Raw genomic sequence first — 12,570 nt, 5'->3', positions numbered from 1 at the left:
CACAAACTCACTTATACACAAACGCATACACTCACTCGTATATGCACACACAAACTCACTCATACACACACAAACTCACTCACACACAAACTCACTCATACACACACATACACTCACTCTTATATGCACACACAAACTCACTCACTCATACACACACACTAACTCATACACACACAAACTCACTCACTAACTCATACACACACAAACTCACTCAAACACACACACACACACAAACTCACTTATACACAAACGCATACACTCACTCGTATATGCAAACACAAACTCACTCACTCATACACACACAAATTCACTCATACACACACAAACTCACTCACTCATACACACACACAAACTCACTTATACACAAACGCGTACACTCACTCGTATATTCACACACAAACTCACTCACTCACTCATACACACACAAACTCACTCATACACACACACAAACTCACTTATACACAAACGCATAAACTCACTCGTATATGCACACACAAACTCACTCATAACTCATACACACACAAACCCACTCATACACACACAAACTCACTAATACACACACAAACTCACTTATACACAAAAGCATACACTCACTCACTCATACACACACACACAAACACACACTAACTCATACACACACAAACTCACTCACACACACACAAACTCACTCATACACAAACGCATACATTCACTCGTACATGCACACACAAACTCACTCACTCATACTCACACTAACTCATACACACACAAACTCACTCACTCATACACTCACACAAACTCACTCATACACACAAGCTCACTCATACACACACACAAACTCACACACACACACACTCACTCATACATTCACTCACAAACGCATACACTCACTCATACATACATATACACACACACACAAACTCATACACTCACACACACACACAAACTCATACACTCACACACAAACTCACTCATTGATACACACAAACGCATACACTCCTACATAAACACACAAATTTAAACACTCACTCATACATACACACACAAACTCATACACTCACTCACTCATACATACACACACAAACTCATACACTCACTCACTCATACATACACACACAAACTCATACACTCACTCACTCATACATACACACACAAACTCATACACTCACTCCTACATACACACACAAACGTATACACTCCTACATACACACACAAACGTATACACTCCTACATACACACACAAACTTATACACTCACTCATACATACACACACAAACTCATACACTCACTCACTCATACATACACACACAAACTCATACACTCACTCACTCATACATACACACACAAACTCATACACTCACTCCTACATACACACACAAACGTATACACTCCTACATACACACACAAACGTATACACTCCTACATACACACACAAACGTATACACTCCTACATACACACACAAACGTATACACTCCTACATACACACACAAACTTATACACTCACTCATACATACACACACACAAACTTATAGACTCACTCCTACATACACACACATACACGCACAAACTTATACACAAACTCATACACTCATACATACATACATACATACATAAATGCACACACACACACTTCCAAACATTTTTAACTAGTGCCTTTTTAAATGCTATATATATATATATATATATATATATATATATAATGCTGCATATGTCCAGGGGGAAAAAAGCACACTACCGTTATACAGGGGATTCCTGAAACATATCCTCCTGTCTCAGATTACAGAACCGGCCATCAAACACTTCAACACTTCTCCTTACACATCTGCTCTGTAAACGCCTGCGCTCTGTAGCACTTACTGTAATGGGTCGAGGCTTTTAGAAAGAGGATAGAGAGAACGTGCAAGGAAGTAGTAGCTACTACCAGCATTAAAAATAAAGATTGTACTTACCGGTTATTTACTGTGCCTGGCTTCAGCACACTCGCCTCACACACAGTACTGAGCTGCTGCTGTGCAGACCGCAATGCGCAAAGGCTTTTTAAACAAATAGCTGCTCCTGCACCTCCCCATATCTGCTCTGGCGCCCACTGGGAGGTGTGCCCCACAGTTTGAAAACTGCGGGGTTAGATCAATTGTTTAAATAAAAAGAGAGAAGCGCTCAACCTGGGAACGAACAATAGCATAATAGCTTGTTCTATGGCTAGTTACCACCCTAGAAGCACCCTCTTTTTGCTCAATTTGTGCCTTTCACAGAGAAGAACTTTCCTGTAGTATATCAGTCTGATCCAGACTTAACAGTGCAGTCCAGCCCCAAAATACCAGGCAATCCCTCTCTGAACGAGAGAAGCGGCAAAACCCCAGACGTACGTTTCGGCCTATTTTGGGCCTCGTCAGTGAGGTGCAGCCATATCCCTCTAGGCACACTGAGCAACGGGTCCACGTCTGGATTCCCGTGTCACACTTAGGGAGACTTTCCCAAATTTCATAATTTGCATAAATAAAAAAAGAGAAGCGCTCAACCTGGGAATGAACAATAGCATAATAGCTTGTTCTATGGCTAGTTACCACCACTGTTCCCTCTAAGACCAGTTTTTTGTGCGGTCCAGCAGTGAAACAGTTAATCAAGTAACCACACCCAGCAATTAGCAAACATTGCACAATGCAGACTGGAATGTATGGTTCTCTTATGAACTGTTTCACTGCTGGGCCGCACACAAAACTGGCCTTAGAGGGTACACTGGTTACCACCCAAGAAGCAGCCTCTTTTTGCTCAACATGTGCCTTTCACAGAGAAGAACATTCCTGAAGCATATCAGTCTGATCCTGACTTAGCAGTACAGTCCAGCCCTGTATTAGATATATATATATATATATATATATAATGTACGTCTGGGGTTTTGCTGTTTCTCTTGTTCAGAGAGGGATTGCCTGCTATTTCGGGGCTGGACTGCACTGTTAAGTCAGGATCAGACTGATATGCTACAGGAAAGTTCTTCTCTGTGAAAGGCACATATTGAGCAAAAAGAGGCTGTTTCTTGGGTGGTAACTAGCCATAGATCAAGCTATCATGCTATTGTTCGTTCCAAGGTTGAGTGCTTCTCTCTTTTTATTTATGCAAATTATGACACTTGGGGAAGTCTCTCTAAGTGTGATGCGGGAATCCAGACGTGGACCCGTTGCTTAGTGTGCCTAGAGGGATATGGCTGCACCTCACTGACGAGGCCCTCAATAGGCCGAAACATACGTCTGTGGTTTTGCTGTTTCTCTCGTTCAGAGAGGGATTGCCTGGTATTTCAGGGCAATCCCAGGACTGCACTACTAAGTCAGGATCAGACTGATATGCTACAGGAAAGTTCTTCTCTGTGAAAGGCACATATTGAGCAAAAAGAGGCTGCTTCTAGGGTGGTAACTAGCCATAGAACAAGCTATTATGCTATTGTTCGTTCCCAGGTTGAGCGCTTCTCTCTTTTTATTTATGCAAATTATGACACTTGGGGAAGTCTCCCTAAGTGTGATGCGGGAATCCAGATGTGGACCCGTTGCTCAGTGTGCCTAGAGGGATATGGCTGCACCTTGCTGACGAGGCTCACAATAGGCCGAAACGTACGTCTGGGGTTTTGCTGTTTTGTTCAGAGAGGGATTGCCTGGTATTTCGGGCCTGGACTGCACTGTTAAGTTAGGATTAGACTGATATGCTACAGGAAAGTTCTTCTCTGTGAAAGGCACATATTGAGCAAAAAGAGGCTGCTTCTAGGGTGGTAACTAGCCATAGAAGAAGCTATTATGCTATTGTTCTTTCCCAGGTTGAGCGCTTCTCTCTTTTTATTTATTAGATCAATTGTTGTTTTCGTTATATAAGTGGTATTAACAAAATATTGGACGAAAAGTTAAATAAATTGAGAGAGATTTGTTAGATCAGGTATGATCAGTCAGTTGCTTTTTTAGATCTAACAGGGGGCTGCCCCCCCATCAAACTTTTAAACATAAAAATAATCTAACTTGCAAAAGGTGGTATAAATAACTATATTGTGAGTGTAATGCTTGTGGGATATCTCTCTATCAGACCAAATTTGGCCAGTAGTCTTCTTATCCCGACGTCAAGTGGAATGATAGGAAATATTCCAGAGCAAAGTAAGTTAGTGAAATGAGGTAAGCAGTACTCACAGGAGACAGGGTAGTCCTTCAGGGCAATAAGAAGTCAGAGAATGATCAAGACAGACTGAGTCCGGCAACAGGAAGGCAATCTAGCAGTAAAGCAGTTCAGGGGTGAACCAATAGAAAGAGCAGGAACAGGCAGGTATCAGCATCAAAGGAAATCCAGCAGTGTAACAGTTCAGGGGTAAACCAATAGAATGGTCAGGCAGGCAGAGTCTGGCAACAATATGGCAATCCATTAGTTCAGGGGTTAAGCAAGCAGAGTGGTAAGACAGGCAGAGTTCAATATCAGCATGGCAGTCCAGCAATTCAGTAACACAGCACCCAGGAGCACAAGAAACAACACCTATACTTGGGCAGTGAATGTAAGCACTGGAGGTACTTACATAAGCGCCAATTCACGCCAAGCAGCTCAAAGGATCCGGCTTCAGGGGAAGAGACGTGCGGCGATGACGTTATCGCCGCATGCTCCCAGGATCCACTGCATCCCTGGCAAAAGCCAGAGCAGCAAATGCCGCGTCCCTGGCAACAGAAAGCCAGGGCGGTGCAGGAAGCGGCATGACATAGCTCCCCCACCCCTCAATGGTTCCCTCCAGGAACCACTGTCAGCTTCAAAGGATAAGCAGCATGGAATCTGGAGACCAAAGATGGAGCATGCACATAACGGGCAGGAACAATCTGCCACAGAGTAACCCTTCCAATGCACGAGGTACTGTAGTTGCCTGCGTCTGTATCTTGAGTCCAGGATCTTGGCAACCTCATACTCGGGGTCACCATTAATCAAGAGAGGAGGAGGTCGGAGCAGAGTGTATCTGTTCTTGATGTAGGACTTGAGTAGTGAGATGTGGAAGACTGGGTGTATGCGCAGGGTTCTGGGCAAGGCCAATTTGTAGGCAACAGGAGACAGTCTTTTAAGGACTTTGTAAGGGCCGATAAACCTAGGCCCTAATTTGTGACTGGGTTGATGTAGACGAATATGTTGAGTAGCGACCCAAACACGTTCACCTACTGAAAAGGCACGAACAGAAGCTCTATGATGATCATCAAACCTCTTGTATCTGGAGACAGCTGAACATAACTGAGAGCGAATATGTTGCCAATGAGTAGTGAGGTTAGTAATGTATCGGTCTGCAGCAGGAACCCCTGTGGACTGAGCAGGAAGAGGAAAGACACAAGGTTGGTAGTCTGCTGCGGCTTGAAATGGAGATCATCGTAGAGAAGAGTGCCAATGAGTGTTCTGACTTGTTGCCCCTAGCTGAGCTGGCTAAGATCAATTGGTATGAAGAGAATTAACAAAAGCTCTGAGATAGGCTTAGAGATCTTGATTCACTCTCTCTGTCAGCCCATTAGTCTGGGGATGGTAGCCAGAAGACAAGGAAACAGTGGTTCCAATTAATTTGCAAAAGGCTTTCCAAAAGATAGAGATGAATTGAGGACCTCTGTCGGAAACAATATTCACAGGAATGCCATGAAGTCGTACCACATGTAACAGAAAAAGAGATGATAATTCTTGGGCAGATGGTAGTTTCTTTAAGGGTATAAAATGAGCAAGTCTGGAGAATCGATCCACCACAACCCAGATGGCTGTATGATGGTCAGAAGGAGGGAGGTCTACAATGAAATACATTGTTATGTGTGTCCACGGTTGTTTGGGAATAGACAACAGTTGGAGTAAGCCATGAGGCAATGATTGGGGAGTCTTATTGGCAGCATCATGCAGGCTTTTACATAATCCTGAGCGTCAGACTTCATGGTAGGCCACCATACATGTCGGGAAAGAAGCTTAAAAGTTCTTGTCAAACCAGGATGTCCTGATGGTTTGCTATCATGAGCCCAGGATAGCACAGGGGTGCATAGGTTCAGAGGTACAAAGAAGATATCAGGAGCCGTGGGGGCTTCAAGAGGCTTTCTAGACTGGGCATGTTGCAGTCTTTGAAGTAAAGAGGTGTTAAGTTGAGCAACCACACAGGAAGAGGGGTATGATGTGTTCAATAGGAGCTTCAGAAGAGTCAGTAGACTGAGGAAACTGACAGGAAAGGGTGTCAGCATTTTTATTTTTGGTCCCAGGAAGATAAGAGACCACAAAGTTAAAATGGGAAAAGAATAAGGCCCACCTGGCCTGTCGAGGATTCAGTCGATGAGCTGTTTCTAGGTACGTCAGATTCTTGTGGTCAGTGAGAATCTGAATGGGATTGCCGGTATCCTCTAGCCAATGACGCAATTCAATCAGGGCCATCGTAATGGCTAAGAGTTCACGATTACCCACATCATAATTCCTCTCAGCAGGAGTAAAGCGTTTGGAGAAAAATTCTATAGGGTGCAACTTGGAAGTTAAAGGATCCCTTTGGGTAAAGACTGCTCCAGCTCCTATCTCAGAGTCGTCAACCTCTAAAGTGAACTGCAGGTCAGGATGGCGGAGCACAGGAGCAGAAAAAAAGTTTTTTTTCAGATGAGAGAAGGCATCCACGGCTTCAGGAAGCAAATTTTTGCAGTCTCTGTTCCGTTTAGTCAACTCAGTGAGTGGAGCAACTATTTGGGAAAAGTTCTTTATAAATTTACGGTAATAATTGGAGATTTGAAGGTGGGTTGAGGCCATTCCAGAACTCAGGTGAGCTTAGAAGGATCCATGGCAAAACCTTCCTTCGAGATGACATAACCAAGGAACTGCTTCTGAACTTGATCAAACTTAAATTTCTCTTGTAAGGTGTATCCAGTCCACGGGTTCATCCTTTACTTGTGGGATATTCTTCTTCCTAACAGGAAGTGGCAAAGAGAGCACACAGCAGAGCTGTCCATATAGCTCCCTCTCTAGCTCCACCCCCCAGTTATTCTCTTTGCTGGCTCTAAGCAATAGGGTCCCTCTCGGAAGGGTAAAGTGAATGTGGTGTTAGATTTGTAGTTTTTGTTCTACAAGCAAAAGTTTGTTATTTTAAATGGTACCGGTGTGTACTATTTACTCTCTAGCAGAAAAGAGATGAAGATTTCTGCAGGGAGGAAGATGATTTTAGCATGTTGTAACTAAAATCCACTGCTGTTCCCACACAGGACTGAGGAGTACAAGAAAACTTCAGTTGGGGGGAACGGTTTGCAGGTTAGGCTGCAATAAGGTATGTTCAGTCATTTATTTCTAGACAAGACTGTGATAATGCTAGAAAAGGACTGATAAGATCCCCATGAGGGAAGGGTAAGCTTTATTCAGAGACTAAGTATGGAATTGCAAGCTTACATAACAGGGCTAATTTATGCTGGTTGACACTATTTTATGGCAAACGGTTTTTATTGAAAAATATCGTTTTTTGAGACACTTTGAAGGTTCCTTTGGGTTTCTTTCAGGGGTTGTTACCCACATGGCTATTATTAAAACACTTAGGAGTGTTTCTTTAGGCCTCACAGCACCGGAGTAAGGTGGGAGGGGCCTAATTTCACGCCTCAGATGCGCAGTTAGATTGACTAGATCTTCAGGCTGCTTCACATGGAGGGTCCTGCTGCAGTTTGAGGGCCTATAAGAAGCTTTTTCCCCACAAATCTGGTACCTAAAGGGAGGTAGGGCCACAGCAGAGCTGTGGCAAGGTGCTGAAGTTGGTTTAACCGGTTGTTAGCTTGCTATTGTTACGGTTTGGGCATTAAGGGGTTAATCGTTTTTCTTGCTAGTTGTGCAATCTTACCAATGCTTTAGGTACATACTGTGAAAATTTTGAAAAGTTTGCTGCATTTTTCACTGTTTTGGAAAATTGTGTGCCTTTTTTATCTCTTAAAGGCACAGTAACATTTTTTGCTTGATTAAAGTGTTTTCTAAGCCTGTTTGTCTTACTACTAGTCTGTTAAACATGTCTGACACTAAGGAAAATCCTTGTTCAATGTATTTAGAAGCCATGGTGGAACCCCCTCTCAGAATGTGCCCCACTTGTACTGATATGTCTATACACTTTAAAGAACATATTGTTGCACTTAAAAATGTGGCCCAAGATGATTCTCAGACAGAAGGTAATGAGGTTAGCCCGTTAACCTCTCCCCAAGTGTCACAACCAGTTACGCCCGCTCAAGCGACGCCTAGCACCTCTAGTGCGTCTAACTCTTTTACCTTGCAAGACTTGACTGCAGTTATGGATAATACCCTCTCAGTGTTTTTATCTAAACTGCCCGTGTTAACTGCAAAGCGTGATAGCTCTGTTTTAAGAACAGATTCTGAGCATTCTGACGCTTTGGTAGCCGTATCCGATATACACTCACAACACTCTGAAATGGGGGCGAGGGATGTGCTGTCTGAGGGAGAAATTTCCGATTCGGGAAAGGTTGCTCCTCAGACAGACTCGGATACATTGGCATTTAAATTTAAACTAGAACACCTCCGCTTATTGCTCAGGGAGGTATTAGTTACTCTGGATGACTGCGACCCTTTAGTGGTTCCAGAGAAATTGTGTAAAATGGACAAGTACCTAGAAGTTCCTGTTTACACTGATGTGTTCCCGGTCCCTAAGAGGATTGCGGATATAGTAACTAGGGAGTGGGATAGACCAGGTATTCCGTTTGTTCCCCCTCCTGTTTTTAAGAAAATGTTCCCCATACCTGACTCCACGCGGGACTCGTGGCAGACGGTCCCTAAGGTGGAGGGGGCTGTTTCTTCACTTGCTAAACGCACAACCATACCAATTGAGTTTTGCTTTTAAAGACCCTATGGATAAAATAAAGGTTTTCTTCTCCAACCTATAGCGTGCATTGTTCCTGTAACTACTGCAGCTGCTTTCTGGTTCGAGGCGCTGGAAGATGCGCTCCAGACGGAGACCTCATATGAGTACATTATGGACAGAATTAAGGCTCTTAAGCTGGCTAATTCTTTTATCACAGATGCCGCTTTCCAACTAGCTAAGTTAGCGGCAAAGAATTCAGGTTTTGCCATTTTGGCGCGCAGGGCGCTATGGCTAAAGTCCTGGTCGGCCGATGTGTCGTCAAAATCCAAACTACTGAACATTCCTTTCAAAGGTAAGACCCTTTTCGGGCCCGAATTGAAAGAAATTATCTCAGAAATCACTGGGGGAAAAGGCCATGCTCTCCCTCAGGACAAGTCCTTTAAGACAAAGAACAAACAAAATAATTTTCGTTCCTTTCGAAATTTCAGAAGCGGTCTCGCTTCATCCTCCCCTACTGCAAAGCAAGAGGGTAACACTTCACAACCCAGGGCAGTCTGGAAACCTTACCAGGGCTGGAACAAGGGTAAACAGGCCAAGAAGCCTGCAGCTTGCTTCCAAGACAGCATGAAGGGGTAGCCCCCGATCCGGGACCGGATCTAGTAGGGGGCAGACTCTCTTCGCTCAGGCCTGGGCAAGAGACGTACACGATCATTGGGCCTTAGAGATTGTATCCCAGGGATATCTTCTAGAATTCAAGGACTCCCCTCCAAGGGGAAGGTTCCACATTTCTCGTCTGTCCTCAGACCAGACAAAGAAAGAGGCGTTCTTACGCTGTGTAGAAGACCCACATACAATGGGAGTGATCCACCCAGTTCCAATTGTGGAACAAGGGCTGGGTTTTTACTCAAACCTATTTGTGGTTCCCAAAAAAGAAGGAACTTTCAGACCAATCCTGGATCTCAAAATTCTAAACAAATTCCTCAGGGTCCCATCATTCAAGATGGAGACCATTCGGACAATCTTACCAATGATCCAGGAGGGTCAATATATGACTACCGTTGATCTAAAGGATGCGTATCTGCACATTCCTATCCACAAAGATCATCACCAGTTTCTCAGGTTCGCTTTTCTGGACAAGCATTATCAGTTTGTGGCTCTTCCTTTCGGGTTGGCCACTGCTCCCAAAATTTTCACAAAAGTGCTAGGGTCCCTCCTGGCGGTTCTAAGACCGCGGGGCATATCAGTGGCGCCTTACCTAGACGACATCTTAATTCAGGCGTCGACTTTCCAAAGAGCCAAGTCTCACACGGAAATTGTATTGGCCTTTCTGAGGTCTCACGGGTGGAAGGTGAACATCAAAAAGAGTTCTCTCTCCCTCCTCACAAGAGTTCCATTCCTAGGAACCCTAATAGACTCGGTAGAAATTAAAATATTTCTGACGGAGGTCAGAAAGTTGAAACTCTTAACTACTTGCCGAGCTCTTCATTCCATTTCTCGTACGTCTATAGCTCAGTGCATGTAGACAATCGGACTAATGGTAGCAGCAATGGACATAGTTCCTTTTGCACGGATACACCTCAGACCACTGCAACTATGCATGCTCAAACAGTGGAATGGGGATTATGCAGATTTGTCTCCTCAAATACAGTTGGACCAGGGGACCAGAGATTCTCTTCTCTGGTGGTTGTCTCAGGATCACCTGTCTCAGGGAATGTGTTTCCGCAGACCAGAGTGGATCATCGTAACGACCGACGCCAGTCTGTTGGGCTGGGGTGCAGTCTGGGACTCCCTGAAAGCTCAGGGCTTATGGTTTCGGGAAGAAGCTCTTCTCCCGATAAACATTCTGGAACTGAGGGCGATATTCAACGCTCTTCAGGCATGGCCTCAGCTAGCTGCGGCCAAATTCATCAGATTTCAGTCGGACAACATCACGACTGTAGCTTACATCAACCATCAAGGGGGAACAAGGAGTCCCCTAGCAATGATGGAAGTAACCAAAATAATCAGGTGGGCGGAGGATCACTCTTGCCACCTCTCAGCAATTCACAACCCAGGAGTAGACAACTGGGAGGCGGATTTTCTAAGTCGTCAGACTTTTCATCCGGGGGAGTGGGAACTCCACCCGGAGGTATTTGCCCAGCTGAATCAGCTATGGGGCACTCCAGAATTGGATCTGATGGCGTCCCGTCAGAATTCCAAACTTCCTCTTTATGGGTCCAGGTCCCGGGATCCCCAGGCGGTGTTGATAGATGCTCTAGCAGCGCCTTGGTCCTTCAATCTGGCCTATGTGTTTCCACCGTTTCCTCTCCTTCCTCGTCTGGTTGCCAGAATCAAGCAGGAGAGGGCGTCAGTGATTCTAATAGCGCCTGCATGGCCACGCAGGACCTGGTATGCAGACCTAGTGGACATGTCATCCGTTCCACCATGGACTCTGCCAATGAGGCAGGACCTTCTACTTCAAGGTCCTTTCAAACATCCAAATCTAATTTCTCTGCGTCTGACTGCTTGGCGATTGAACGCCTAATTCTATCTAAGCGTGGTTTCTCTGAGTCGGTTATCGATACCCTGATTCAGGCTAGAAAGCCTGTCACCAGGAAAATCTACCATAAGATTTGGCGAAAATATCTTTGTTGGTGCGAATCCAAGGGTTACTCATGGAGTAAGATTAGGATTCCCAGGATATTGTCTTTTCTCCAAGATGGATTGGAGAAAGGATTGTCAGCTAGTTCCTTTAAAGGACAGATATCTGCTTTGTCTATTCTTTTACACAAACGTCTGGCGGAGGTACCAGACGTTCAAGCGTTTACTCAGGCTTTAGTCAGAATCAAGCCTGTTTATAGACCTGTGGCTCCGCCATGGAGTCTGAATTTAGTTCTTTCAGTTCTGCAAGGGGTTCCGTTTGAACCTTTACATTTCATAGATATTAAGCTTTTATCTTGGAAAGTTTTGTTTTTGGTAGCTATCTCTTCTGCTCGAAGAGTTTCAGAGTTATCTGCTTTACAGTGTGACTCACCTTACTTGGTGTTCCATGCAGATAAGGTAGTTATGCGTACCAAACCCGGTTTTCTTCCTAAGGTTGTGTCTAATAAGAATATTAATCAGGAAATTGTTGTTCCTTCTCTGTGTCCTAATCCTTCTTCGAAGAAGGAACGTCTGTTACACAATCTTGATGTGGTTCGTGCTTTAAAGTTCTATTTACAAGCAACTAAGGATTTCAGACAAACAACTTCATTGTTTGTTATCTATTCTGGTAAGAGGAGAGGTCAGAAGGCGACTGCTACCTCTCTTTCCTTTTGGCTGAAAAGCATCATCCGTCTGGCCTATGAGACTGCTGGCCAGCAGCCTCCTGAAACAATTACTGCTCATTCTACAAGAGCAGTGGCTTCCACAAGGGCTTTTAAAAATGAGGCTTCTGTTGAACAGATTTGTAAGCAGTGACTTGGTCTTCGCTGCATACTTTTTCCAAATTTTACAAATTCGATACTTTTGCTTCTTCGGAGGCTATTTTTGGGAGAAAGGTTTTACAAGCAGTGGTGCCTTCTGTTAAAGGTACCTGTCTTGTTCCCTCCCTTCATCCGTGTCCTAAAGCTTTGGTATTGGTATCCCACAAGTAAAGGATGAACCCGTGGACTGGATACACCTTACAAGAGAAAACAGAATTTATGCTTACTTGATAAATTACTTTCTCTTGTGGTGTATGCAGTCCACGGCCCGCCCTGGCTATTAGTCAGGTAGATTTTTAGTTTAAACTACAGTCACCACTGCACCCTATGGTTTCTCCTTTTTCTTCCTAACCTTCGGTCGAATG

Source organism: Bombina bombina, chromosome 1 (assembly GCF_027579735.1).
Source record: "Bombina bombina isolate aBomBom1 chromosome 1, aBomBom1.pri, whole genome shotgun sequence".
Lineage (NCBI taxonomy): Eukaryota > Metazoa > Chordata > Amphibia > Anura > Bombinatoridae > Bombina > Bombina bombina.
This window is presented reverse-complemented; position numbering follows the sequence as displayed.